This window comes from Pseudophryne corroboree, unplaced genomic scaffold (genome assembly GCF_028390025.1).
Source record: "Pseudophryne corroboree isolate aPseCor3 unplaced genomic scaffold, aPseCor3.hap2 scaffold_1020, whole genome shotgun sequence".
Lineage (NCBI taxonomy): Eukaryota > Metazoa > Chordata > Amphibia > Anura > Myobatrachidae > Pseudophryne > Pseudophryne corroboree.
The window spans coordinates 94,486-107,092 of NW_026967647.1; the positions used below are offsets into that span (position 1 = coordinate 94,486).

Sequence of the window (12,607 nt, forward strand, 5' to 3'; positions counted from 1 at the left end):
GCAGATGGATTTGCATATGGTGATGTCATCCAAGCAGTGGGTCAAAGTTGGCTTCAACCCTCGTCTGCATATGAAAAGAGAAAAGGGGCGTGCAGGGCATGGTGGCCTTTTGCGGCGCTTGGCTGACCCCTAGTTTGCATTAAACACCTCCACCCTCCTTTGGTGTGGGGCTCATGTTGGCTATGCCCCAGCCCCTGAAGCATTCAAGCTGATTTCTTGCAGCAGCTGGGCACTGTAACAGCTCCAGAGCTGCTCTGTAAGGCAAGTAAAAGGGTCTGGGCCCTGCAGCACTACCTGTAGATCGCATTGTGCGTTGGAAGGCACAAAGTAAGCAGACAGGAGGAGAAGTCAGGATAGTGCGCAAGGGCATAGAAGGGAGCGGCTCAAGAAAAGAGAAGTGGAAACAGACAGCAAACTAGGCTGGAGAGAGACCTGAGACAAAGAGATCTGAATTATACGAGAGCCGACCAGGGGAAACACAAATTATGCAGTCAAGTTTCCCACATTTGGGGAAATCGCAGGGGCAGCACACCCAGAGTGCAATGGGTGAGCCTTGCCCTCGGAGAAGCACCTTCATGATCATAGTATCTCACCTGGCAGGTAAGTAGGAGTTGGGCTAGAGCTGGGGAGGGTCGCTGTTCGGGCACCCCCCTGTCAAGTGAAAGAGATCCAACTGAGGCAGCACAAGGGAACTCTCGAAAGAAGAACAAGGCTAGAGGAAGATCTGAGACAAAGAAATCTGACTTTTTCCAGAGCTGACCAGAGGAAAGCACAAACACAGTCCCCCACTACCACAAATAATGCAGTCGAGTTTCCCACATTTGGGGAAATCACAGGGGTCAGCATACCCAGAATGCAATGAATGAACCTCACCTTGGGAGAACAATCTTCATGACCATGGTATCGCCTATGCAAAATAAGTATGATTTGGGATAGGGCTGGGGAGGGCCGCTGCTCAGGCACATCTCTGTCAAGTAAAGGAGATTCAACTGAGGCAGCACAAGGGAACTCTCATCTGGGGACAACAACTGCAGGGAGAACACATATTTTCAGATGAACATGTGAGGGCAGAAGGCTGCCTAATACTGAAGCACCCCCAAACAACAAACCAAATGCAACAACTAGTGCAAGCATTCCTGGGGGAAGGCCTGCAGCAGATGGATTTGCATATGGTGATGTCATCCAAGCAGTGGGTCAAAGTTGGCTTCAACCCTCGTCTGCATATGAAAAGAGAAAAGGGGCGTGCAGGGCATGGCGGCCTTTTGCAGCGCTTGGATGACCCCTAGTTCGCATTACACACCTCCACCCTCCTTCGGTGTGGGGCTCATGTTGGCTATGCCCCAGCCCCTGAAGCATTCAAGCTGATTTCTTGCAGCAGCTGGGCACTGTAACTGCTCCAGAGCTACTCTGTAAGGCAAGTAAAAGGGTGTGGGCCCTGCAGCACTACCTGTAGTTCGCATTGTGCGTTGGAAGGCACGAAGTAAGCAGACGGGAGAAGTCAGGATAGTGCGCAAGGGCATAGAAGGGAGCGGCTCAAGAAAAGAGAAGTGGAAACAGACAGCAAACTAGGCTGGAGAGAGACCTGAGACAAAGAGATCTGAATTATACGAGAGCCGACGAGGGGAAACACAAATTATGCAGTCACGTTTCCCACATTTGGGGAAATCGCAGGAGCAGCACACCCAGAGTGCAATGGTTGAGCCTTGCCCTGGGAGAAGCACCTTCATGATCATAGTATCTCACCTGGCAGGTAAGTAGGAGTTGGGCAAGAGCTGGGGAGGGTCGCTGCTCGGGTTCCCCCCTGTGAAGTGAAAGAGATCCAACTGAGGCAGCACAAGGGAACTCTCGAAAGAAGAACAAGGCTAGAGGAAGATCTGAGACAAAGAAATCTGACTTTTTCCAGAGCTGGCCAGAGGAAAGCACAAACACAGTCTCCCACTACCACAAATAATGCAGTCAAGTTTCCCACATTTGGGGAAATCACAGGGGTCAGCATACCCAAAATGCAATGAATGAACCTCACCCTGGGAGAAAAATCTTCATGACCATGGTATCTCCTATGCAAAATAAGTATGATTTGGAATAGGGCTGGGGAGGGCCGCTGCTCATGCACATCTCTGTCAAGTAAAGGAGATTCAACTGAGGCAGCACAAGGGAACTCTCATCTTGGGACAACAACTGCAGGGAGAACATATATTTTCAGATGAACATGGGAGGGCAGAGGACTGCCTAATACTGAAGCACCCCCAAACAACAAACCAAATGCAACAACTAGTGCAAGCATTCCTGGGGGAAGGCCTGCCGCAGATGGATTTGCATATGGTGATGTCATCCAAGCAGTGGGTCAAAGTTGGCTTCAACCCTCGTCTGCATATGAAAAGAGAAAAGGGGCGTGCAGGGCATGGTGGCCTTTTGCGGCGCTTGGCTGACCCCTAGTTTGCATTAAACACCTCCACCCTCCTTCGGTGTGGGGCTCATGTTGGCTATGCCCCAGCCCCTGAAGCATTAAAGCTGATTTCTTGCAGCAGCTGGGCACTGTAACTGCTCCAGAGCTACTCTGTAAGGCAAGTAAAAGGGTGTGGGCCCTGCAGCACTACCTGTAGTTCGCATTGTGCGTTGGAAGGCACAAAGTAAGCAGACAGGAGGAGAAGTCAGGATAGTGCGCAAGGGCATAGAAGTAAGCGGCTCAAGAAAAGAGAAGTGGAAACAGACAGCAAACTAGGCTGGAGAGAGACCTGAGACAAAGAGATCTGAATTATACGAGAGCCGACCAGGGGAAACACAAATTATACAGTCAAGTTTCCCACATTTGGGGAAATCGCAGGAGCAGCACACCCAGAGTGCAATGGGTTAGCCTTGCCCTGGGAGAAGCACCTTCATGATCATAGTATCTCACCTGGCAGGTAAGTAGGAGTTGGGCTAGAGCTGGGGAGGGTCGCTGCTAGGGTACCCCCCTGTAAAGTGAAGGAGATCCAATTAAGGCAGCACAAGGGAACTCTCGAAAGAAGAACAAGGCTAGAGGAAAATCTGAGACAAAGAAATCTGACTTTTACCAGAGCTGACCAGAGGAAAGCACAAACACAGTCCCCCACTACCACAAATAATGCAGTTGAGTTTCCCACATTTGGGGAAATCACAGGGGTCAGCATACCCAAAATGCAATGAATGAACCTCACCCTGGGAGAAAAATCTTCATGACCATGGTATCTCCTATGCAAAATAAGTATGATTTGGAATAGGGCTGGGGAGGGCCGCTGCTCATGCACATCTCTGTCAAGTAAAGGAGATTTAACTGAGGCAGCACAAGGGAACTCTCATCTGGGGACAACAACTGCAGGGAGAACACATATTTTCAGATGAACATGGGAGGGCAGAAGGCTGCCTAATACTGAAGCACCCCCAAACAACAAACCAAATGCAACAACTAGTGCAAGCATTCCAGGGGGAAGTTCTGCAGAGGACGGATTTGCATACGGTGATGTCATCCAAGCAGTGGGTCAAAGTTGGCTTCAACCCTCATCTGCATATGAAAAGAGAAAAGGGGCGTGCAGGGCATGGCGGCCTTTTGCGGTGCTTGGATGACCCCTAGTTCGCATTAAACACCTCCACCCTCCTTTGGTGTGGGGCTCATGTTGGCCATGCCCCATCCCCTGGAGCATTCAAGCTGATTTCTTGCAGCAGCTGGGCACTGTAACAGCTCCAGAGCTGCTCTGTAAGGCAAGTAAAAGGGTGTGGGCCCTGCAGCACTACCTGTAGTTTGCATTGTGCATTGGAAGGCACAAAGTAAGCAGACGGGAGGAGAAGTCAGGATAGTGCACAAGGGTATAGAAGGGAGCGGCTGAAGAAAAGAGAAGTGGAAACAGACAGCAAACTAGGCTGGAGAGAGACCTGAGACAAAGAGATCTGAATTATACGAGAGCCGACCAAGGGAAACACAAATTATGCAGTCAAGTTTCCCACATTTGGGGAAATCGCAGGGGCAGCACACCCAGAGTGCAATGGGTGAGCCTTGCCCTGGGAGAAGCACCTTCATGATCATAGTATCTCACCTGGCAGGTAAGTAGGAGTTGGGCTAGAGCTGGGGAGGGTCGCTGTTCGGGCACCCCCCTGTCAAGTGAAAGAGATCCAACTGAGGCAGCACAAGGGAACTCTCGAAAGAAGAACAAGGCTAGAGGAAGATCTGAGACAAAGAAATCTGACTTTTTCCAGAGCTGGCCAGAGGAAAGCACAAACACAGTCCCCCACTACCACAAATAATGCAGTCGAGTTTCCCACATTTGGGGAAATCACAGGGGTCAGCATACCCAGAATGCAATGAATGAACCTCACCCTGGGAGAACAATCTTCATGACCATGGTATCGCCTATGCAAAATAAGTATGATTTGGGATAGGGCTGGGGAGGGCCGCTGCTCAGGCACATCTCTGTCAAGTAAAGGAGTTTCAACTGAGGCAGCACAAGGGAACTCTCATCTGGGGACAACAACTGCAGGGAGAACACATATTTTCAGATGAACATGTGAGGGCAGAAGGCTGCCTAATACTGAAGCACCCCCAAACAACAAACCAAATGCAACAACTAGTGCAAGCATTCCTGGGGGAAGGCCTGCAGCAGATGGATTTGCATATGGTGATGTCATCCAAGCAGTGGGTCAAAGTTGGCTTCAACCCTCGTCTGCATATGAAAAGAGAAAAGGGGCGTGCAGGGCATGGCGGCCTTTTGCAGCGCTTGGATGACCCCTAGTTTGCATTACACACCTCCTCCCTCCTTCGGTGTGGGGCTCATGTTGGCTATGCCCCAGCCCCTGAAGCATTAAAGCTGATTTCTTGCAGCAGCTGGGCACTGTAACTGCTCCAGAGCTACTCTGTAAGGCAAGTAAAAGGGTGTGGGCCCTGCAGCACTACCTGTAGTTCGCATTGTGCGTTGGAAGGCACGAAGTAAGCAGACGGGAGAAGTCAGGATAGTGCGCAAGGGCATAGAAGGGAGCGGCTCAAGAAAAGAGAAGTGGAAACAGACAGCAAACTAGGCTGGAGAGAGACCTGAGACAAAGAGATCTGAATTATACGAGAGCCGACGAGGGGAAACACAAATTATGCAGTCAAGTTTCCCACATTTGGGGAAATCGCAGGAGCAGCACACCCAGAGTGCAATGGTTGAGCCTTGCCCTGGGAGAAGCACCTTCATGATCATAGTATCTCACCTGGCAGGTAAGTAGGAGTTGGGCTAGAGCTGGGGAGGGTCGCTGCTCGGGTTCCCCCCTGTGAAGTGAAGGAGATCCAACTGAAGCAGCACCAGGGAACTCTCGAAAGAAGAACAAGGCTAGAGGAAGATCTGAGACAAAGAAATCTGACTTTTACCAGAGCTGACCAGAGGAAAGCACAAACACAGTCCCCCACTACCACAAATAATGCAGTCGAGTTTCCCACATTTGGGAAAATCACAGGGGTCAGCATACCCAGAATGCAATGAATGAACCTCACCCTGGGAGAACAATCTTCATGACCATGGTATCTCCTATGCAAAATAAGTATGATTTGGGATAGGGCTGGTGAGGGCCGCTGCTCAGGCACATCTCTGTCAAGTAAAGGAGATTCAACTGAGGCAGCACAAGGGAACTCTCATCTGGGGACAACAACTGCAGGGAGACCACATCTTTTCAGATGAACATGGGAGGGCGGAAGGCTGCCTAATACTGAAGCACCATCAAATATCAAACCATGGCCCTCATTCCGAGTTGATAACTCGCAAGGCGATTTTAGCAGAGTTACACACGCTAAGCCGCCGCCTACTGGGAGTGAATCTTAGCTTCTTAAAATTGCGACCGATGTATTCGCAATATTGCGATTACAAACTACTTAGCAGTTTCAGAGTAGCTTCAGACTTACTCTGCATCTGCGATCAGTTCAGTGCTTGTCGTTCCTGGTTTGACGTCACAAACACTCCCAGAGTTCGCCCAGACACTCCCCCGTTTCTCCGGCCACTCCTGCGTTTTTTCCGGAAACTGTAGCGTTTTTTCCCACACGCCCATAAAACGGCCTGTTTCCGCCCAGTAACACCCATTTCCTGTCAATCACATTACGATCGCCGGAGCGAAGAAAAATCCGTGAGTAAAAATACTTTCTTCATTGTAAAATTACTTGGCGCAGTCGCAGTGCGAATATTGCGCATGCGTACTAAGCAGAATTTCACTGCGATGCGATGAAATTTACAGAGCGAACAACTCGGAATGAGGGCCCATATGCAACAACTAGTACAAGCACTCCTGGGGGAAGGTCTGCAGCAGACGGATTTGCATACGGTGATGTAAATCCAAGCAGTGGGCCAAAGTTGACTGGAACCCTCATCTGCATATGAAAAGAGAAAAGGGGCATGCAGGGCATGGCGGCCTTTTGCAGTGCTTGGATGACCCCTAGTTCGCATTAAACACCCCCACCCTCCTTTGGTGTGGGGCTCATGTTGGCCATGCCCCATCCCCTGATGCATTCAAGCTGATTTCTTGCAGCAGCTGGGCACTGTAACAGCTCCAGAGCTGTTCTGTAAGGCAAGTAAAAGTGTGTGGGCCCTGCAGCACCACCTGTTGTTCGCATTGTGCGTTGGAAGGCACAAATTAAGCAGACGGGAGGAGAAGTCAGGATAGTGCGCAAGGGCATTCTTTTCTCTTAGTCCGGGGGCAAGGCTTCAAAATGGGGTCTGCAACGGAGGAGACACAGGGGGCGTGGTCACAGCAGCTTTTCTCTACAGTCTGCACCAGCAGGAGCCTACACCATTTTTTATGATCACGCTGAACTGCAGTGCGACTGCAATTACAGCATGGTCAAGAAGGGAGGCGTCATGCTGGGTGGCCATGCCCTGTCACTGTGCAGGAGCCAGCACCGCTCACACACTAGTCCCCGGGTGCAGCCCCCAACCCCCGGGACACCCGGAGCAACAAAATGTAGATTCAGGCCACCAGGCCACGCCCCTACCTATGAAACCATGCCTCCTTTTTACCATTGCGCTGTTTATCTGCGCGCACTGCATTACAATCTCCCTCGCCACCTCTCTGGGTGTCACCAGTGATAGTGACACCTCTGCCATGCTTGTAGCAGCTGGTCCTAAGATCTACGCCTCAAGCCCTGAGTGTTTGCCCTTGTGACTTGTTGATCATCATAGCGAAGCAGATGCTTACAGAAAACTGCAGGGGCTTAGATTGAAAATAAAAACAATTGATGGGTATAAGGTAGAGAGGAGTGGGTTCGGTTCTCCGAGAACCGAATTCCCCACGAACTCCACGTGGTTTACATTGGTCCGAGGCAGGCTCGGTTGTTCCTGCCTGACTCGGAAAACCTGAACAAGGGAAAATGTCATCATCCCGCTGTCAGATTCTCGTGAGATTCGGATTCCATATAAAGAGCTGCGCGTTGCTGCCATTTTTACTCGTGCATTGAAGAGAGAGCGGAGAGGACGTGGCTATGTTCTCTCAGTGGAAATCTCAATATCAGTGCTCAGTATCAGTGGTTACTTATTGCTGCTCAGTAATACTAGTAGTGTGTCTCTCCTGCTCAGTGTCAGTTCTCAGTAGTATCCTCATCAGTGCTCAGTATCACTGCTCATTGTCTTGTGCTGCATTGTGGTGCTCAGCATACTACAGTACATTACTAATAGTCCAGTGCTGCATCTTGCTGCTCAGTGTCAGTTCTAGTATCCTCATCAGTGCTCACTATCACTGCTCATTGCATTGTGGTGTTCTGTATACTACAGTAACATAGTAATATAGTATATATAGAGGAGCGGGTTCGGTTCTCCGAGAACCGAATTCCCGACGAACTCCACGTGGTTTACACTGGTCCGAGGCAGGCTCGGTTGTTCCTGCCTGACTCGGAAAACCTGAACAAGGGAAAATGTCATCATCCCGCTGTCGGATTCTCGCGAGATTCGGATTCCATATAAAGAGCTGCGCGTTGCCGCCATTTTTACTCGTGCATTGAAGAGAGAGCGGAGAGGATGTGGCTATGTTCTCTCAGTGGAAATCTCAATATCAGTGCTCAGTATCAGTGGTTACTTATTGCTGCTCAGTAATACTAGTAGTGTGTCTCTCCTGCTCAGTGTCAGTTCTCAGTAGTATCCTCATCAGTGCTCAGTATCACTGCTCATTGTCTTGTGCTGCATTGTGGTGCTCAGCATACTACAGTACATTACTAATAGTCCAGTGCTGCATCTTGCTGCTCAGTGTCAGTTCTAGTATCCTCATCAGTGCTCACTATCACTGCTCATTACATTGTGGTGTTCTGTATACTACAGTAACATAGTAATATAGTAACATATGGTAACATAGTTTTTGAGGTTGAATAGAGGCAAATTGCCCATCGTGTTCAACCTGTTTTAAGTTGTGATGATTCTACATACTTGCTGAATAATGTTTTATGACTAGTTAGCTACTATAACTCATGTTACCCCCGGATTAACCATGTTGATATTTTAAGTATTATAACCTTGGATAGCTTTTTCATTCAGAAATGTATCCATTCCTTTTTTAAATCCAATTACAGAGTCCGCCATTACCACCTTCCCTGGCAGGGAATTCCACATCCTGATTGCCCTAACAGTGAAGATCATAGTATCTCACCTGGCAGGTAAGTAGGAGTTGGGCTAGAGCTGTGGAGGATTGCTGCTCGGGCACCCCCTGTCAAGTGAAGGAGATCCAACTGAGGCAGCACAAGGGAACTCTCGAAAGAAGAACAAGGCTAGAGGAAGATCTGAGACAAAGAAATCTGACTTTTACCAGAGCTGACCAGAGGAAAGCACAAACACAGTCCCCCACTACCACAAATAATGCAGTCGAGTTTCCCACATTTGGGGAAATCACAGGGGTCAGCATACCCAGAATGCAATGAATGAACCTCACCTTGGGAGAACAATCTTCATGACCATGGTATCGCCTATGCAAAATAAGTATGATTTGGGATAGGGCTGGGGAGGGCCGCTGCTCAGGCACATCTCTGTCAAGTAAAGGAGTTTCAACTGAGGCAGCACAAGGGAACTCTCATCTGGGGACAACAACTGCAGGGAGAACACATATTTTCAGATGAACATGGGAGGGCAGAAGGCTGCCTAATACTGAAGCACCCCCAAACAACAAACCAAATGCAACTACTAGTGCAAGCATTCCTGGGGGAAGGCCTGCAGCAGACGGATTTGCATATGGTGATGTCATCCAAGCAGTGGGTCAAAGTTGGCTTCAACCCTCGTCTGCATATGAAAATAAAAAAGGGGTGTGCAGGGCATGGCTGCCTTTTGCGGCGCTTAGATGACCCCTAGTTCGCATTAAACACCTCCACCCTCCTTCGGTGTGGGGCTCATGTTGGCTATGCCCCAGCCCCTGAAGCATTCAAGCTGATTTCTTGCAGCAGCTGGGCACTGTAACAGCTCCAGAGCTGCTCTGTAAAGCAAGTAAAAGGGTGTGGGCCCTGCAGCACTACCTGTAGTTTGCATTGTGCGTTGGAAGGCACAAAGTAAGCAGACGGGGAAGTCAGGATAGTGCACAAGGGCATAGAAGGGAGCGGCTGAAGAAAAGAGAAGTGGAAACAGACAGCAAACTAGGCTGGAGAGAGACCTGAGACAAAGAGATCTGAATTATACGAGAGCCGACCAGGGGAAACACAAATTATGCAGTCAAGTTTCCCACATTTGGGGAAATCGCAGGGGCAGCACACCCAGAGTGCAATGGGTGAGCCTTGCCCTGGGAGAAGCACCTTCATGATCATAGTATCTCACCTGGCAGGTAAGTAGGAGTTGGGCTAGAGCTGGGGAGGGTCTCTGCTCGGGCACCCCCCTGTCAAGTGAAGGAGATCCAACTGAGGCAGCACAAGGGAACTCTCAAAAGAAGAACAAGGCTCTGAAACAAAGAAATCTGACTTTTACCAGAGCTGACCAGAGGAAAACACAAACACAGTCCCCCACTACCACAAATAAAGCAGTCGAGTTTCCCACATTTGGGGAAATCACAGGGGTCAGCATACCCAGAATGCAATGAATGAACCTCACCCTGGGAGAATAATCTTCATGACCATGGTATCTCCTATGCAAAATAAGTATGATTTGGGATAGAGCTGGGGAGGGCCGCTGCTCAGGCACATCTCTGTCAAGTTAAGGAGATTCAACTGAGGCAGCACAAGGGAACTCTCATCTAGGGACAACAACTGCAGGGAGAACACATATTTTCAGATGAACATGGGAGGGCAGAAGGCTGCCTAATACTGAAGCACCCCCAAACAACAAACCAAATGCAACAACTAGTGCAAGCATTCCTGGGGGAAGGCCTGCCGCAGATGGATTTGCATATGGTGATGTCATCCAAGCAGTGGGTCAAAGTTGGCTTCAACCCTCGTCTGCATATGAAAACAGAAAAGGGGCGTGCAGGGCTTGGTGGCCTTTTGCTGCGCTTGTCTGACCCCTAGTTTGCATTAAACACCTCCACCCTCCTTCGGTGTGGGGCTCATGTTGGCTATGCCCCAGCCCCTGAAGCATTCAAGCTGATTTCTTGCAGCAGCTTGGCACTGCAACAGCTCCAGAGCTGCTCTGTAAGGCAAGTAAAAGGGTGTGGGCCCTGCAGCACTACCTGTAGTTTGCATTGTGCATTGGAAGGCACAAAGTAAGCAGACGGGAGGAGAAGTCAGGATAGTGCACAAGGGTATAGAAGGGAGCGGCTGAAGAAAAGAGAAGTGGAAACAGACAGCAAACTAGGCTGGAGAGAGACCTGAGACAAAGAGATCTGAATTATACGAGAGCCGACCAGGGGAAACACAAATTATGCAGTCAAGTTTCCCACATTTGGGGAAATCGCAGGGGCAGCACACCCAGAGTGCAATGGGTGAGCCTTGCCCTGGGAGAAGCACCTTCATAATCATAGTATCTCACCTGGCAGGTAAGTAGGAGTTGGGCTAGAGCTGGGGAGGGTCGCTGCTCGGGCACCCCCCTGTAAAGTGAAGGAGATCCAACTGAGGCAGCACAAGGGAACTCTCGAAAGAAGAACAAGGCTAAAGGAAAATCTGAGACAAAGAAATCTGACTTTTACCAGAGCTGACCAGAGGAAAGCACAAACACAGTCTCCCACTACCACAAATAATGCAGTCAAGTTTCCCACATTTGGGGAAATCACAGGGGTCAGCATACCCAAAATGCAATGAATGAACCTCACCCTGGGAGAAAAATCTTCATGACCATGGTATCTCCTATGCAAAATAAGTATGATTTGGAATAGGGCTGGGGAGGGCCGCTGCTCATGCACATCTCTGTCAAGTAAAGGAGATTCAACTGAGGCAGCACAAGGGAACTCTCATCTTGGGACAACAACTGCAGGGAGAACATATATTTTCAGATGAACATGGGATGGCAGAAGGCTGCCTAATACTGAAGCACCCCCAAACAACAAACCAAATGCAACAACTAGTGCAAGCATTCCTGGGGGAAGGCCTGCCGCAGAGGGATTTGCATATGGTGATGTCATCCAAGCAGTGGGTCAAAGTTGGCTTCAACCCTCGTCTGCATATGAAAAGAGAAAAGGGGCGTGCAGGGCATGGTGGCCTTTTGCGGCGCTTGGCTGACCCCTAGTTTGCATTAAACACCTCCACCCTCCTTTGGTGTGGGGCTCATGTTGGCTATGCCCCAGCCCCTGAAGCATTCAAGCTGATTTCTTGCAGCAGCTGGGCACTGTAACAGCTCCAGAGCTGCTCTGTAAGGCAAGTAAAAGGGTCTGGGCCCTGCAGCACTACCTGTAGATCGCATTGTGCGTTGGAAGGCACAAAGTAAGCAGACAGGAGGAGAAGTCAGGATAGTGCGCAAGGGCATAGAAGGGAGCGGCTCAAGAAAAGAGAAGTGGAAACAGACAGCAAACTAGGCTGGAGAGAGACCTGAGACAAAGAGATCTGAATTATACGAGAGCCGACCAGGGGAAACACAAATTATGCAGTCAAGTTTCCCACATTTGGGGAAATCGCAGGGGCAGCACACCCAGAGTGCAATGGGTGAGCCTTGCCCTGGGAGAAGCACCTTCATAATCATAGTATCTCACCTGGCAGGTAAGTAGGAGTTGGGCTAGAGCTGGGGAGGGTCGCTGTTCGGGCACCCCCCTGTCAAGTGAAAGAGATCCAACTGAGGTAGCACAAGGGAACTCTCGAAAGAAGAACAAGGCTAGAGGAAGATCTGAGACAAAGAAATCTGACTTTTTCCAGAGCTGACCAGAGGAAAGCACAAACACAGTCCCCCACTACCACAAATAATGCTGTCGAGTTTCCCACATTTGGGGAAATCACAGGGGTCAGCATACCCAGAATGCAATGAATGAACCTCACCTTGGGAGAACAATCTTCATGACCATGGTATCGCCTATGCAAAATAAGTATGATTTGGGATAGGGCTGGGGAGGGCCGCTGCTCAGGCACATCTCTGTCAAGTAAAGGAGATTCAACTGAGGCAGCACAAGGGAACTCTCATCTGGGGACAACAACTGCAGGGAGAACACATATTTTCTGATGAACATGTGAGGGCAGAAGGCTGCCTAATACTGAAGCACCCCCAAACAACAAACCAAATGCAACAACTAGTGCAAGCATTCCTGGGGGAAGGCCTGC

The 12,607-nt window shown here is 49.7% G+C and overlaps 15 non-coding genes and 2 pseudogenes across 15 annotated transcripts; all 17 read right to left on the minus strand.

Annotated features, from left to right (window-relative positions):
- Positions 1-445: 445 nt before the first annotated feature.
- LOC134987720 (U1 spliceosomal RNA) lies at positions 446-608 on the minus strand. The gene has a single exon (XR_010193306.1). It is a non-coding gene; the product is annotated as a U1 spliceosomal RNA (small nuclear RNA).
- A 152-nt stretch (positions 609-760) lies between these two features.
- On the minus strand, positions 761-924 carry LOC134987802 (U1 spliceosomal RNA). Its single transcript, XR_010193371.1, has one exon. It is a non-coding gene; the product is annotated as a U1 spliceosomal RNA (small nuclear RNA).
- Positions 925-1,622: 698 nt separating this feature from the next.
- Positions 1,623-1,758, minus strand: LOC134987742 (U1 spliceosomal RNA; annotated as a pseudogene).
- Positions 1,759-1,910: 152 nt separating this feature from the next.
- Positions 1,911-2,074, minus strand: LOC134987663 (U1 spliceosomal RNA). Its single transcript, XR_010193251.1, has one exon. It is a non-coding gene; the product is annotated as a U1 spliceosomal RNA (small nuclear RNA).
- Positions 2,075-2,748: 674 nt separating this feature from the next.
- Positions 2,749-2,911, minus strand: LOC134987722 (U1 spliceosomal RNA). The gene has a single exon (XR_010193307.1). It is a non-coding gene; the product is annotated as a U1 spliceosomal RNA (small nuclear RNA).
- Positions 2,912-3,063: 152 nt separating this feature from the next.
- On the minus strand, positions 3,064-3,227 carry LOC134987768 (U1 spliceosomal RNA). The gene has a single exon (XR_010193337.1). It is a non-coding gene; the product is annotated as a U1 spliceosomal RNA (small nuclear RNA).
- Positions 3,228-3,901: 674 nt separating this feature from the next.
- LOC134987706 (U1 spliceosomal RNA) lies at positions 3,902-4,064 on the minus strand. The gene has a single exon (XR_010193292.1). It is a non-coding gene; the product is annotated as a U1 spliceosomal RNA (small nuclear RNA).
- A 152-nt stretch (positions 4,065-4,216) lies between these two features.
- On the minus strand, positions 4,217-4,380 carry LOC134987789 (U1 spliceosomal RNA). The gene has a single exon (XR_010193358.1). It is a non-coding gene; the product is annotated as a U1 spliceosomal RNA (small nuclear RNA).
- Positions 4,381-5,078: 698 nt separating this feature from the next.
- Positions 5,079-5,214, minus strand: LOC134987729 (U1 spliceosomal RNA; annotated as a pseudogene).
- Positions 5,215-5,366: 152 nt separating this feature from the next.
- Positions 5,367-5,530, minus strand: LOC134987702 (U1 spliceosomal RNA). Its single transcript, XR_010193289.1, has one exon. It is a non-coding gene; the product is annotated as a U1 spliceosomal RNA (small nuclear RNA).
- Positions 5,531-8,770: 3,240 nt separating this feature from the next.
- Positions 8,771-8,934, minus strand: LOC134987804 (U1 spliceosomal RNA). The gene has a single exon (XR_010193373.1). It is a non-coding gene; the product is annotated as a U1 spliceosomal RNA (small nuclear RNA).
- A 670-nt stretch (positions 8,935-9,604) lies between these two features.
- LOC134987684 (U1 spliceosomal RNA) lies at positions 9,605-9,767 on the minus strand. The gene has a single exon (XR_010193270.1). It is a non-coding gene; the product is annotated as a U1 spliceosomal RNA (small nuclear RNA).
- Positions 9,768-9,909: 142 nt separating this feature from the next.
- LOC134987797 (U1 spliceosomal RNA) lies at positions 9,910-10,073 on the minus strand. The gene has a single exon (XR_010193365.1). It is a non-coding gene; the product is annotated as a U1 spliceosomal RNA (small nuclear RNA).
- A 674-nt stretch (positions 10,074-10,747) lies between these two features.
- Positions 10,748-10,910, minus strand: LOC134987716 (U1 spliceosomal RNA). Its single transcript, XR_010193302.1, has one exon. It is a non-coding gene; the product is annotated as a U1 spliceosomal RNA (small nuclear RNA).
- A 152-nt stretch (positions 10,911-11,062) lies between these two features.
- On the minus strand, positions 11,063-11,226 carry LOC134987664 (U1 spliceosomal RNA). Its single transcript, XR_010193252.1, has one exon. It is a non-coding gene; the product is annotated as a U1 spliceosomal RNA (small nuclear RNA).
- Positions 11,227-11,900: 674 nt separating this feature from the next.
- On the minus strand, positions 11,901-12,063 carry LOC134987717 (U1 spliceosomal RNA). The gene has a single exon (XR_010193303.1). It is a non-coding gene; the product is annotated as a U1 spliceosomal RNA (small nuclear RNA).
- A 152-nt stretch (positions 12,064-12,215) lies between these two features.
- LOC134987673 (U1 spliceosomal RNA) lies at positions 12,216-12,379 on the minus strand. Its single transcript, XR_010193260.1, has one exon. It is a non-coding gene; the product is annotated as a U1 spliceosomal RNA (small nuclear RNA).
- Positions 12,380-12,607: the final 228 nt, after the last annotated feature.